At 35.0% G+C, this 12,621-nt stretch overlaps 8 non-coding genes across 8 annotated transcripts; all 8 read right to left on the reverse strand.

The window, feature by feature from the left end:
- Nucleotides 1-465: 465 nt before the first annotated feature.
- On the reverse strand, nt 466-584 carry LOC139505920 (5S ribosomal RNA). Its single transcript, XR_011659839.1, has one exon. It is a non-coding gene; the product is annotated as a 5S ribosomal RNA (ribosomal RNA).
- Nucleotides 585-722: 138 nt separating this feature from the next.
- Nucleotides 723-841, reverse strand: LOC139505928 (5S ribosomal RNA). The gene has a single exon (XR_011659847.1). It is a non-coding gene; the product is annotated as a 5S ribosomal RNA (ribosomal RNA).
- A 1,974-nt stretch (nt 842-2,815) lies between these two features.
- LOC139505929 (5S ribosomal RNA) lies at nt 2,816-2,934 on the reverse strand. Its single transcript, XR_011659848.1, has one exon. It is a non-coding gene; the product is annotated as a 5S ribosomal RNA (ribosomal RNA).
- Nucleotides 2,935-3,072: 138 nt separating this feature from the next.
- Nucleotides 3,073-3,190, reverse strand: LOC139505927 (5S ribosomal RNA). Its single transcript, XR_011659846.1, has one exon. It is a non-coding gene; the product is annotated as a 5S ribosomal RNA (ribosomal RNA).
- Nucleotides 3,191-6,636: 3,446 nt separating this feature from the next.
- On the reverse strand, nt 6,637-6,755 carry LOC139505930 (5S ribosomal RNA). The gene has a single exon (XR_011659849.1). It is a non-coding gene; the product is annotated as a 5S ribosomal RNA (ribosomal RNA).
- Nucleotides 6,756-6,893: 138 nt separating this feature from the next.
- LOC139505931 (5S ribosomal RNA) lies at nt 6,894-7,012 on the reverse strand. Its single transcript, XR_011659850.1, has one exon. It is a non-coding gene; the product is annotated as a 5S ribosomal RNA (ribosomal RNA).
- A 1,970-nt stretch (nt 7,013-8,982) lies between these two features.
- On the reverse strand, nt 8,983-9,101 carry LOC139505921 (5S ribosomal RNA). The gene has a single exon (XR_011659840.1). It is a non-coding gene; the product is annotated as a 5S ribosomal RNA (ribosomal RNA).
- Nucleotides 9,102-9,239: 138 nt separating this feature from the next.
- On the reverse strand, nt 9,240-9,358 carry LOC139505922 (5S ribosomal RNA). Its single transcript, XR_011659841.1, has one exon. It is a non-coding gene; the product is annotated as a 5S ribosomal RNA (ribosomal RNA).
- Between the last annotated feature and the right edge of the window lie 3,263 nt (nt 9,359-12,621).

Consider the following 12,621-nt stretch of genomic DNA (forward strand, 5'->3'; position numbering starts at 1 on the left):
ATTCGAATTTTTTACTGGAACTTTACAAGCTATAATTAGTATTTATTGTTTATTATTTGTTTTTGCTATAATGAATTTTTGCTAATCAGAATTCTTTCAGAAAAATAGTGAATCATATAAGCCCTGGTCAAAAAGAAAGAGGCGATTTCAAATGACGACAAAAGGCGGATACCATATTATCACAGACGACCTAATTTTAAAAAAAAATATATATATATGTAGCCACATGCATGTGGAAGGAGTGGAATTCTTAAGTGTATATAACTTGACTTGCATGTATTTCACGTAAAAATATTTCACCATGCAGATGGGTATTGAAAAATAAATAAATTTATGAATGATTTATTTTCTGTTTTCTTCATTCATTGATAGCTAGATATGTTGAATATTACATCCAAGTAAATTAGTAAAAAAAATCATAGAACAATTATGTTTGGTAGGAATGCAAAATTATAAGTAAAAAAATGTCTACAACACCCGGTATTCCCAGGCGGTCACCCATCCAAGTACTAACCGGGCTCGACGTTGCTTAACTTCGGTGATCGGACGAGAACCGGTGTTTTCAACGTGATATGGTCGTAGACACAGAAGTGTTAAAATTTTTGATATATAAGGTTAGGTAGTAGCATTTTTGAAAAGAAATTTATATAAAACAGATTTTTTCAGAAGCAAAACTTTACATTAATTGTTTGGTAGAAATGCAAAATTATAGGTACAAAAAATGTCTACAACACCCGGTATTCCCAGGCGGTCACCCATCCAAGTACTAACCGGGCTCGACGTTGCTTAACTTCGGTGATCGGACGAGAACCGGTGTTTTCAACGTGATATGGTCGTAGACACAGAAGTGTCAAAATGTTTGATATATAAAGTTAGGAAGTAGCAATTTTGAACAGATCTAGAATTTGTATAAAAAAAAATTTCAGGTTTAAGATAGAAGCAAAACTAAACACTTACTGCACGATCCAGAGAGTGGAAGATAGTAAAACTAGGCAAGTACACATGGACTTTATAGTAGAAAAAAATTGCAGAGAAGACAGAGAGATTTAGAATATGGGACAAGCTATATTTTATTTGTGACTAATACCATGCAACAATTTCAGACTCTTTTTGAAAAATTTTGGTAGCCCTTAAAAGGGCTGTTTAAGCTTTAAAAGCATCAGGATGCTTCCTTTATTTACTTCTTCTTTGGTGTCTTTGCCTTCTTTGGTTTAGCTGCAGCCTTTGTCTTCTTGGGAGATTTTGTGGCTTTCTTTGCAGATTTGGCAGCAGGTTTTGCAGCAGGTTTCTTTGCAGCTGGTTTCTTTGCTTTTGGTTTAGCTGCTTTCTTTTCACCTGCTGGTTTCTTTGCTGCAGGGTTTCTTTGCGGCAGTCTTTTTGGTAGGTGTCTTTGCCTTCTTTGGCTTGGCGGCTTTAGGTTTAACTACTTTCTTTGCTGGTTTCTTAGCTGGTTTAGCCACTTCCCCCAATCTTAAAGCTTCCAGAAGCGCCGGTACCCTTCGACTGTTTCAAGCTATTGCTCTTCACTCCTGATTTCAGAGCTAACTTCAAGTGAGTGTTTACTGTTTTTGCATCGCTACCAACGCTGAAGTTTGCTAAGATATACTTAAGGATGGCTTGACGGCTGGAGCCTCCACGCTCTTTCAAAGCAGATATAGCCTTTCCGACCATCTCGCTGTATTTTGGATGAGTAGCTACTTTCTTTGGTTTAGCTGCAACTTTCTTCTTTGGTGACTTAGCTGGGGTCTTTACTACTGGTGCTGGTGCGTCTGACATTTTGCGGTTTTGGTTGTTGAACGATGTGTGCGAATGAACGACAGATTACAATGTTTTCCAAACCTCACTGACATAGTGTAATTATCTATCTAACGCGGACCTCGACGAGAGCACCCTTAAACTTTCATGACAATCTAATTCAAACAGATCGACAAGAAAATCTGTGTGCTTGTTCGACAAGTTTTAATCATTTGTTTCAAATAAATTGTACGTTTTGATATATAAATCATACACGAAAATCTTCAGCAGGAATTTTTCTTTCAGAATATGTCATAAGAATTAAACAAAATACCACGAGTAAAGAAATATTTACGATTAATGTACAACTTGTCAATTTCTCTCGTGCGATTCTTCATCAGAAAACGTGTTGTATTATTTCACAAAAACTAGATTGTGCCGTAAAAATGATATACCTTTGTAGTAAAATCATTTCTTTATATGTTTTTGCTTTCAGATATACGTAGAAATAAAGAGACTTCCCAAAAATTTAGATTTTGCCTTCGATATGAAAGCACACAAAGATGGCAAACTTCGAAAGCGGGACTTCCTTGACCGAGATGAAAGACGTTTCAAATATTCGAATTTTTTACTGGAACTTTACAAGCTATAATTAGTATTTATTGTTTATTATTTGTTTTTGCTATAATGAATTTTTGCTAATCAGAATTCTTTCAGAAAAATAGTGAATCATATAAGCCCTGGTCAAAAAGAAAGAGGCGATTTCAAATGACGACAAAAGGCGGATACCATATTATCACAGACGACCTAATTTAAAAAAAAAATATATATATGTAGCCACATGCATGTGGAAGGAGTGGAATTCTTAAGTGTATATAACTTGACTTGCATGTATTTCACGTAAAAATATTTCACCATGCAGATGGGTATTGAAAAATAAATAAATTTATGAATGATTTATTTTCTGTTTTCTTCATTCATTGATAGCTAGATATGTTGAATATTACATCCAAGTAAATTAGTAAAAAAAAATCATAGAACAATTATGTTTGGTAGGAATGCAAAATTATAAGTAAAAAAATGTCTACAACACCCGGTATTCCCAGGCGGTCACCCATCCAAGTACTAACCGGGCTCGACGTTGCTTAACTTCGGTGATCGGACGAGAACCGGTGTTTTCAACGTGATATGGTCGTAGACACAGAAGTGTTAAAATTTTTGATATATAAGGTTAGGTAGTAGCATTTTTGAAAAGAAATTTATATAAAACAGATTTTTTCAGAAGCAAAACTTTACATTAATTGTTTGGTAGAAATGCAAAATTATAGGTACAAAAAATGTCTACAACACCCGGTATTCCAGGCGGTCACCCATCCAAGTACTAACCGGGCTCGACGTTGCTTAACTTCGGTGATCGGACGAGAACCGGTGTTTTCAACGTGATATGGTCGTAGACACAGAAGTGTCAAAATGTTTGATATATAAAGTTAGGAAGTAGCAATTTTGAACAGATCTAGAATTTGTATAAAAAAAAATTTCAGGTTTAAGATAGAAGCAAAACTAAACACTTACTGCACGATCCAGAGAGTGGAAGATAGTAAAACTAGGCAAGTACACATGGACTTTATAGTAGAAAAAAATTGCAGAGAAGACAGAGAGATTTAGAATATGGGACAAGCTATATTTTATTTGTGACTAATACCATGCAACAATTTCAGACTCTTTTTGAAAAATTTTGGTAGCCCTTAAAAGGGCTGTTTAAGCTTTAAAAGCATCAGGATGCTTCCTTTATTTACTTCTTCTTTGGTGTCTTTGCCTTCTTTGGTTTAGCTGCAGCCTTTGTCTTCTTGGGAGATTTTGTGGCTTTCTTTGCAGATTTGGCAGCAGGTTTTGCAGCAGGTTTCTTTGCAGCTGGTTTCTTTGCTTTTGGTTTAGCTGCTTTCTTTTCACCTGCTGGTTTCTTTGCTGCAGGTTTCTTTGCGGCAGTCTTTTTGGTAGGTGTCTTTTGCCTTCTTTGGCTTGGCGGCTTTAGGTTTAACTACTTTCTTTGCTGGTTTCTTAGCTGGTTTAGCCACTTCCCCAATCTTAAAGCTTCCAGAAGCGCCGGTACCCTTCGACTGTTTCAAGCTATTGCTCTTCACTCCTGATTTCAGAGCTAACTTCAAGTGAGTGTTTACTGTTTTTGCATCGCTACCAACGCTGAAGTTTGCTAAGATATACTTAAGGATGGCTTGACGGCTGGAGCCTCCACGCTCTTTCAAAGCAGATATAGCCTTTCCGACCATCTCGCTGTATTTTGGATGAGTAGCTACTTTCTTTGGTTTAGCTGCAACTTTCTTCTTTGGTGACTTAGCTGGGGTCTTTACTACTGGTGCTGGTGCGTCTGACATTTTGCGGTTTTGGTTGTTGAACGATGTGTGCGAATGAACGACAGATTACAATGTTTTCCAAACCTTCTTCTTCTTCTTCTTTGGGGGTTTTAAGGACGGCTTTCCTACTGGAAATTGCGCCCTACATGTTCCTAATGTTGTTTTTTGACAAAACAAAAAAAAAAGAATGTACTTAATGTTTGTTTGTTTTTTTTTTCCTTTTGTTGTGAGTTTTAAAAGGACCTAAAGTGTGTCGCTCATTTTTTTTTTTTTTTTTTTTAAACAGATGTTACTAACTTGCTTTTGAAATATTCGACTTAAGTTTCGATCAGTTGCCCCAGCGAGTGGTCCCGTGAGAATCGTGTATACGCACTATCTCACGGAGGTACTAACCATGGTAGTGTAGGTTAGTTGCAAACTGGAACCAGACATTGACCTGTTCTCTGTCTGATGATCAGTCAGGCAGAGGACACGCCACTGTCCAGACCCCGAAATGCAAAAAACTGTTTCATGATATACCCCCCCAAAAATGCCAAATTGTATATATACATGTATATATATATATATAAAAAGAAAAATATGTTAACTTATTTCTATAATAAAATACTGGACTTTATATGCTTCTATATTAATATACTAGGATGCTCAAGGATTCCAGTTTGAATTGTACTTGCTTGTTTTTCCAGTAAGTACATGCGATGTACTTGTGCTGACGCCATTGTTAAACAAGCTACATACACGACAATCTGGTTAAATATTTTACATAATTTCATACCCTGTATATCACGACTACCATGTCAGGGGGTGACCACTGGTTGGCACCGCTAATCTACTTGTCTATATGTTGTGTCGATGACTTATCATGAATTATAATGAAAAAAGGTGTAATAAATTGAGCAGCTTAAATATGAAAATGAATGAAATGAAAATTAACTATGTAGTGCTACGTAAGTAGTGAATTCTTAATCGAGGTCTAGTTGAAAGTTTGAAGATATATAGGGAAGGTAGCTATTCTGGTGTTTTGATGTAGATGAATATAGCATGATAAAAAGTCTTTAACTATTAAAAGTATTCATTAACAAATTTAACAATTTTTATCCTGGGGCAGAAAATAAATTCTCCCTAATATAGGTAGACCCCTATTTTTTTTTATTTGAATTATATGTAAAAGGTAAAACAAATACAGCATTTGATTTTAGTTCAGATAAAACCTAATAAAATCTAAAAAAAAAATAAAAAAATTGTTACGTATTGTTGACATAATGTAGTCTTTTGGTACTCAACACATATTCATAAATGGGTGCAAAATTATAACCTTTTAGTAGATTTTTAAGTGAAAAATCAGTAACGTTTGATTTTTTTAGTTTTTCAAATAAAATTTTTCTTTCTAAATTGAATAATTTACAATTTAACATATAATGCTCTACACTTTCGATCTGGTTACAGTTTATACATAGATTAGAGGTTACTACTCCAATTTTATTCAGGTGCTTATTTAGCCCAATATATCCTGTTCTTAATTTGAAGAGTAGTACTTCTTTCTCTCTCTTTTCCAAACCTCACTGACATAGTGTAATTATCTATCTAACGCGGACCTCGACGAGAGCACCCTTAAACTTTCATGACAATCTAATTCAAACAGATCGACAAGAAAATCTGTGTGCTTGTTCGACAAGTTTTAATCATTTGTTTCAAATAAATTGTACGTTTTGATATATAAATCATACACGAAAATCTTCAGCAGGAATTTTTCTTTCAGAATATGTCATAAGAATTAAACAAAATACCACGAGTAAAGAAATATTTACGATTAATGTACAACTTGTCAATTTCTCTCGTGCGATTCTTCATCAGAAAACGTGTTGTATTATTTCACAAAAACTAGATTGTGCCGTAAAAATGATATACCTTTGTAGTAAAATCATTTCTTTATATGTTTTTGCTTTCAGATATACGTAGAAATAAAGAGACTTCCCAAAAATTTAGATTTTGCCTTCGATATGAAAGCACACAAAGATGGCAAACTTCGAAAGCGGGACTTCCTTGACCGAGATGAAAGACGTTTCAAATATTCGAATTTTTTACTGGAACTTTACAAGCTATAATTAGTATTTATTGTTTATTATTTGTTTTTGCTATAATGAATTTTTGCTAATCAGAATTCTTTCAGAAAAATAGTGAATCATATAAGCCCTGGTCAAAAAGAAAGAGGCGATTTCAAATGACGACAAAAGGCGGATACCATATTATCACAGACGACCTAATTTAAAAAAAAAATATATATATGTAGCCACATGCATGTGGAAGGAGTGGAATTCTTAAGTGTATATAACTTGACTTGCATGTATTTCACGTAAAAATATTTCACCATGCAGATGGGTATTGAAAAATAAATAAATTTATGAATGATTTATTTTCTGTTTTCTTCATTCATTGATAGCTAGATATGTTGAATATTACATCCAAGTAAATTAGTAAAAAAAATCATAGAACAATTATGTTTGGTAGGAATGCAAAATTATAAGTAAAAAAATGTCTACAACACCCGGTATTCCCAGGCGGTCACCCATCCAAGTACTAACCGGGCTCGACGTTGCTTAACTTCGGTGATCGGACGAGAACCGGTGTTTTCAACGTGATATGGTCGTAGACACAGAAGTGTTAAAATTTTTGATATATAAGGTTAGGTAGTAGCATTTTTGAAAAGAAATTTATATAAAACAGATTTTTTCAGAAGCAAAACTTTACATTAATTGTTTGGTAGAAATGCAAAATTATAGGTACAAAAAATGTCTACAACACCCGGTATTCCCAGGCGGTCACCCATCCAAGTACTAACCGGGCTCGACGTTGCTTAACTTCGGTGATCGGACGAGAACCGGTGTTTTCAACGTGATATGGTCGTAGACACAGAAGTGTCAAAATGTTTGATATATAAAGTTAGGAAGTAGCAATTTTGAACAGATCTAGAATTTGTATAAAAAAAAATTTCAGGTTTAAGATAGAAGCAAAACTAAACACTTACTGCACGATCCAGAGAGTGGAAGATAGTAAAACTAGGCAAGTACACATGGACTTTATAGTAGAAAAAAATTGCAGAGAAGACAGAGAGATTTAGAATATGGGACAAGCTATATTTTATTTGTGACTAATACCATGCAACAATTTCAGACTCTTTTTGAAAAATTTTGGTAGCCCTTAAAAGGGCTGTTTAAGCTTTAAAAGCATCAGGATGCTTCCTTTATTTACTTCTTCTTTGGTGTCTTTGCCTTCTTTGGTTTAGCTGTAGCCTTTGTCTTCTTGGGAGATTTTGTGGCTTTCTTTGCAGATTTGGCAGCAGGTTTTGCAGCAGGTTTCTTTGCAGCTGGTTTCTTTGCTTTTGGTTTAGCTGCTTTCTTTTCACCTGCTGGTTTCTTTGCTGCAGGTTTCTTTGCGGCAGTCTTTTTGGTAGGTGTCTTTGCCTTCTTTGGCTTGGCGGCTTTAGGTTTAACTACTTTCTTTGCTGGTTTCTTAGCTGGTTTAGCCACTTCCCCAATCTTAAAGCTTCCAGAAGCGCCGGTACCCTTCGACTGTTTCAAGCTATTGCTCTTCACTCCTGATTTCAGAGCTAACTTCAAGTGAGTGTTTACTGTTTTTGCATCGCTACCAACGCTGAAGTTTGCTAAGATATACTTAAGGATGGCTTGACGGCTGGAGCCTCCACGCTCTTTCAAAGCAGATATAGCCTTTCCGACCATCTCGCTGTATTTTGGATGAGTAGCTACTTTCTTTGGTTTAGCTGCAACTTTCTTCTTTGGTGACTTAGCTGGGGTCTTTACTACTGGTGCTGGTGCGTCTGACATTTTGCGGTTTTGGTTGTTGAACGATGTGTGCGAATGAACGACAGATTACAATGTTTTCCAAACCTCACTGACATAGTGTAATTATCTATCTAACGCGGACCTCGACGAGAGCACCCTTAAACTTTCATGACAATCTAATTCAAACAGATCGACAAGAAAATCTGTGTGCTTGTTCGACAAGTTTTAATCATTTGTTTCAAATAAATTGTACGTTTTGATATATAAATCATACACGAAAATCTTCAGCAGGAATTTTTCTTTCAGAATATGTCATAAGAATTAAACAAAATACCACGAGTAAAGAAATATTTACGATTAATGTACAACTTGTCAATTTCTCTCGTGCGATTCTTCATCAGAAAACGTGTTGTATTATTTCACAAAAACTAGATTGTGCCGTAAAAATGATATACCTTTGTAGTAAAATCATTTCTTTATATGTTTTTGCTTTCAGATATACGTAGAAATAAAGAGACTTCCAAAAATTTAGATTTTGCCTTCGATATGAAAGCACACAAAGATGGCAAACTTCGAAAGCGGGACTTCCTTGACCGAGATGAAAGACGTTTCAAATATTCGAATTTTTTACTGGAACTTTACAAGCTATAATTAGTATTTATTGTTTATTATTTGTTTTTGCTATTATGAATTTTTGCTAATCAGAATTCTTTCAGAAAAATAGTGAATCATATAAGCCCTGGTCAAAAAGAAAGAGGCGATTTCAAATGACGACAAAAGGCGGATACCATATTATCACAGACGACCTAATTTAAAAAAAATATATATATATGTAGCCACATGCATGTGGAAGGAGTGGAATTCTTAAGTGTATATAACTTGACTTGCATGTATTTCACGTAAAAATATTTCACCATGCAGATGGGTATTGAAAAATAAATAAATTTATGAATGATTTATTTTCTGTTTTCTTCATTCATTGATAGCTAGATATGTTGAATATTACATCCAAGTAAATTAGTAAAAAAAATCATAGAACAATTATGTTTGGTAGGAATGCAAAATTATAAGTAAAAAAATGTCTACAACACCCGGTATTCCCAGGCGGTCACCCATCCAAGTACTAACCGGGCTCGACGTTGCTTAACTTCGGTGATCGGACGAGAACCGGTGTTTTCAACGTGATATGGTCGTAGACACAGAAGTGTTAAAATTTTTGATATATAAGGTTAGGTAGTAGCATTTTTGAAAAGAAATTTATATAAAACAGATTTTTTCAGAAGCAAAACTTTACATTAATTGTTTGGTAGAAATGCAAAATTATAGGTACAAAAAATGTCTACAACACCCGGTATTCCCAGGCGGTCACCCATCCAAGTACTAACCGGGCTCGACGTTGCTTAACTTCGGTGATCGGACGAGAACCGGTGTTTTCAACGTGATATGGTCGTAGACACAGAAGTGTCAAAATGTTTGATATATAAAGTTAGGAAGTAGCAATTTTGAACAGATCTAGAATTTGTATAAAAAAAAATTTCAGGTTTAAGATAGAAGCAAAACTAAACACTTACTGCACGATCCAGAGAGTGGAAGATAGTAAAACTAGGCAAGTACACATGGACTTTATAGTAGAAAAAAATTGCAGAGAAGACAGAGAGATTTAGAATATGGGACAAGCTATATTTTATTTGTGACTAATACCATGCAACAATTTCAGACTCTTTTTGAAAAATTTTGGTAGCCCTTAAAAGGGCTGTTTAAGCTTTAAAAAGCATCAGGATGCTTCCTTTATTTACTTCTTCTTTGGTGTCTTTGCCTTCTTTGGTTTAGCTGCAGCCTTTGTCTTCTTGGGAGATTTTGTGGCTTTCTTTGCAGATTTGGCAGCAGGTTTTGCAGCAGGTTTCTTTGCAGCTGGTTTCTTTGCTTTTGGTTTAGCTGCTTTCTTTTCACCTGCTGGTTTCTTTGCTGCAGGTTTCTTTGCGGCAGTCTTTTTGGTAGGTGTCTTTGCCTTCTTTGGCTTGGCGGCTTTAGGTTTAACTACTTTCTTTGCTGGTTTCTTAGCTGGTTTAGCCACTTCCCCAATCTTAAAGCTTCCAGAAGCGCCGGTACCCTTCGACTGTTTCAAGCTATTGCTCTTCACTCCTGATTTCAGAGCTAACTTCAAGTGAGTGTTTACTGTTTTTGCATCGCTACCAACGCTGAAGTTTGCTAAGATATACTTAAGGATGGCTTGACGGCTGGAGCCTCCACGCTCTTTCAAAGCAGATATAGCCTTTCCGACCATCTCGCTGTATTTTGGATGAGTAGCTACTTTCTTTGGTTTAGCTGCAACTTTCTTCTTTGGTGACTTAGCTGGGGTCTTTACTACTGGTGCTGGTGCGTCTGACATTTTGCGGTTTTGGTTGTTGAACGATGTGTGCGAATGAACGACAGATTACAATGTTTTCCAAACAACAACAAATGGAAGTTTTTAACGACCTTGACTGGCTATACAGCCCTTGCACGGTCGGCCCTGGCTTGCGCCTTTTTGGGCATTAAATAATTTATATTTTTACCATGTGGTAATTTAAATAATTTAGAATGATAAGAAAGTTTAATAAAAACAAAAATTTAAAAGGCAAAAATTTGGATAAATAAATGAATAAAAAAAGTAAACATTTTAAGATTAAGTAGATAATAATATAATAAAAAAATAATAAAAGAATATAAAAATAAATATAATAAAATAATATAGAAATAATTTTGTATAAAAATAAAAATAGAATAAAACAAAATAAATAAATAATTATTAAACATGGAGCCACCGGAAGTAGGAACAGGAGGAAGGCTTGGCCAAGCAAACAGCAGTGAACGGCAGCAACGTTGTCCTGGTACACCAGCAGCCAAGTAAAGAGCGGATAATTTTGATATGCCAAATTGTGTATGTGAATTTATATGCCAAATATCATGTATAAACCACAATAAGCCTAAATTTGTGTATGTGAGTTTTGCAAAAATAATTAGTGGGATGTTTTGTATGTACTAGAAAAAAAGAAAAGTGAAATAAAATAAAATAAAATAAATAAAAAACCAAAGGGTGTATGTAAATTTTGACTGCTTTGTGCTAGCCTACCGTAGTTGCAGGACTTTAGAGTGCTAGTACACTGGAACACTTATCCGCAGGAAGACAGTGCCCCACGCTAATTAAAACTGGATTAGCGCAAACCAGATCTTGCGAAGTACCATTTTTTAAGTCTTAGATTTGACTTGCGGCTTAATGACATGAAAAATTTATATAATGACCAAAAGTAGAAACAAAAATAATTTGGGGTGCCGCGAATTTGGAAAAAAAAAAAAACCAAAGGTTATCGTGCGTTCTTGTTTAGTTAGCATAATTTCAATAGTTTAATTAACTTATCCCTACATTCATTTTATCTAATTTTAAATATGTTAAATTGTTTCAAAGGATTAATTTTTTATTATTATTATTTTTGTTTTTTTTTTAAATCATATTTAATTTGGATTTTATTTGTCTTAAAGATTTAATTTTTACTGCCGGTTATGGCCTGACTCCATTTCTGAGTCACTGACCCGGATAACTCTTGCAGTATGTTTTGCCCCTTTAATGATGCTGTGGTAAGTCGTCTTGAAGATCCATCTGTACTGCCGGTTATGGCCTGACTCCATTTCTGAGTCACTGACCCCGGATAACTCTTGCAGAGTAGTTGGTCTTCTTAACGATCTTTTCTGGTAAGTACGTACTGTATTTGTATTGAAGATTTGATTTTTACTGCCGGTTACGGCCTGACTCCATTTCTGAGTCACTGACCTGGATAACTCTCGCAGTGTGTTTTGCCTATTTAATGATGTTGTGGTAAGTCGTCTTGAAGAGCCTTCTGTACTGCCGGTTATGGCCTGACTCCATTTCTGAGTCACTGACCCCGGATAACTCTTGCAGTGTAGCTGGTCTTCTTAACGATCTTTTCTTTAGTACGTACTGTATTTGAAGTGAAGATTTAGTTTTTGACTGCCGGTTACGGCCTGACTCCATTTCTGAGTCACTGACCCGGATAACTCTTGCAGTGTATTTTAATTATTTTATTTCTATGCCTGTTTTTTTTATATATATATACTTATATAAATTTATGATAATCAATTTCTGTTAAATATTGTACCAAGCACGACCAGACATATTGTTGTTTGTCTTTAGGAGGATCTAGTAATATTTTGGTATTAATATTTTGTATTTGAACCTTGTCCAAGTTTGATTGCAAATTTTGTCTCGCTTGTGAATGATTAATACAGTTTACTAGTACGTGTTCTATATCCTCTTTAATGCCGCATGTATTGCATATTGGAGAGACATTGCGTATGTACTGGCCTAGTTGCCCAGGTAATAGAGTAGTACCCAACCTAAGTCTAGTAATTGTTTTTGCATGAAATCGATTACCTTGATAAAAGTTGGGTTTTTTATTTACTGCAGTATTTATAGAACGACTCCATAGGGAGCATGTGTTATCCCATCTAGCTTGCCACTTTTTCTTATATAATGCTGTTGTTATTGCAATGAATTCATTTGCACTAAGACTCAAGTTAAGGTCAATCTTATCATTACTTAGTGCTAATTTAGCTAGTTTGTCAACCTGTTGATTACCTAGGATACCAACATGCGCTGGTATCCATTCTATGATTACTTCTATTTTGTTTTGTTTTAGACGACAAGCCAGTATTTGAATTGG

Source organism: Mytilus edulis, unplaced genomic scaffold, assembly GCF_963676685.1.
Source record: "Mytilus edulis unplaced genomic scaffold, xbMytEdul2.2 SCAFFOLD_1998, whole genome shotgun sequence".
NCBI classification, from domain to species: Eukaryota; Metazoa; Mollusca; class Bivalvia; order Mytilida; family Mytilidae; genus Mytilus; species Mytilus edulis.